Source organism: Protopterus annectens, chromosome 4.part1 (assembly GCF_019279795.1).
Source record: "Protopterus annectens isolate FY-2018-M chromosome 4.part1, PAN1.0, whole genome shotgun sequence".
In the NCBI taxonomy this organism is placed as follows: domain Eukaryota; kingdom Metazoa; phylum Chordata; order Ceratodontiformes; family Protopteridae; genus Protopterus; species Protopterus annectens.
Window position 1 is genome coordinate 982,021,670 of NC_056734.1, and position 1,248 is coordinate 982,022,917.

Consider the following 1,248-nt stretch of genomic DNA (forward strand, 5'->3'; position numbering starts at 1 on the left):
TTTCTTGCCTCAGCCGATGTCAGAAATTACTGAAAAAGTTAATAATTGTCTGTCTTGTGGTAAACAAATACCTCATAAGGATTTCCACTCTTACTGTCTTCCTTGCCTTGGCCCAGACCACGACGTCTCGGCCTGTGTCGCCTGTGCTCGCTTCAACAAGCGCACTCTCAGGTGCCGGGCGGAGTTCGCTGAAGACTTTTTCGGCGAAAAATTTGCGTATACAATGCCGTCAGAGCTTCCGACATCGCAAATGCCCAAGAAACGAAAAGACCGGGACCGACATCCTCAGCCCGCATCTACCATCGACACCACGCCAAAACCTACCGCGAGTGCTCCGGTTCCCTCTGAGACGGTTATTCCACAGCTCTGAACTGAAGACACTGCAATACCGACGACTCCGATACCAGATCCGACGCCAGTTATAGATTTTCCTCCGGATGCTGAAACCGAGGAATTACCTGAGACCATTGCTGTAGATAAGGTCACTCCTGCACGTGGAGCTGCCAGGCCTCCTATGGCCATGTCTATTAAGGCCTACACTCGGGCTAAAGCAGCCAGCAAGACTAAGCACCTTACAGCAAAAACATTGACTCAATCTACTCCTGAGACACAAATCATGTCTATGGCCGCAGACTTAATTTCCATGATTAGGGGTTCACAGGCCCATCCTGAGAGAGCATCCCAGCCTCCTCCAGATAAGAGGCCCCGGGTTGATCCCTCTGAACCTATCCCTACAGATGAAGACTCTGAGGACTCTATCCACTCCGAGGGCCAGGAAGACCTCTTTCAGACCTATGAGGACTCTGATGCAGAGGATTCCATTCCCTCGGCCTCCCCTCCTGAGGATATTTCTTTTGGGGAAGTTCTGATAGCATTGGTGGTATAGTGGTGAGCATAGCTGCCTTCCAAGCAATTGACCCGGGTTCGATTCCCGGCCAATGCAAGAAATCTGTATATTACCATGAGGGAACATTTCAAGTGGCAAGGCCAGGAATATTCTGATTCCAGAAAGCGCCTTCGAACCTTCCTTAAAAAGCCCCAGCACAGGCCCCTAGCTATTCCTCCTGTGCTTGATGTTTTGGATGATCTATATTCGGACTCCAGTGTTACCCCTGATTCTCTTCCTCCTGCTCCAGCCAAGCCAGACAGATATTACAGGGTCCCAGACACACATTCCCATTTGTTCAGGGCCCATACTGTTGATTTAGAAACTATTTCTCAGGGACCTAAGGGTGTTTCAGCTTCCAC

General features: G+C 50.0%; 1 non-coding gene across 1 annotated transcript; it reads left to right on the forward strand.

Annotated features, from left to right (window-relative positions):
• Window positions 1–871: 871 nt before the first annotated feature.
• TRNAG-UCC lies at window positions 872–943 on the forward strand. The gene has a single exon. It is a non-coding gene; the product is annotated as a tRNA-Gly (tRNA).
• The last annotated feature ends 305 nt before the right edge of the window (window positions 944–1,248 follow it).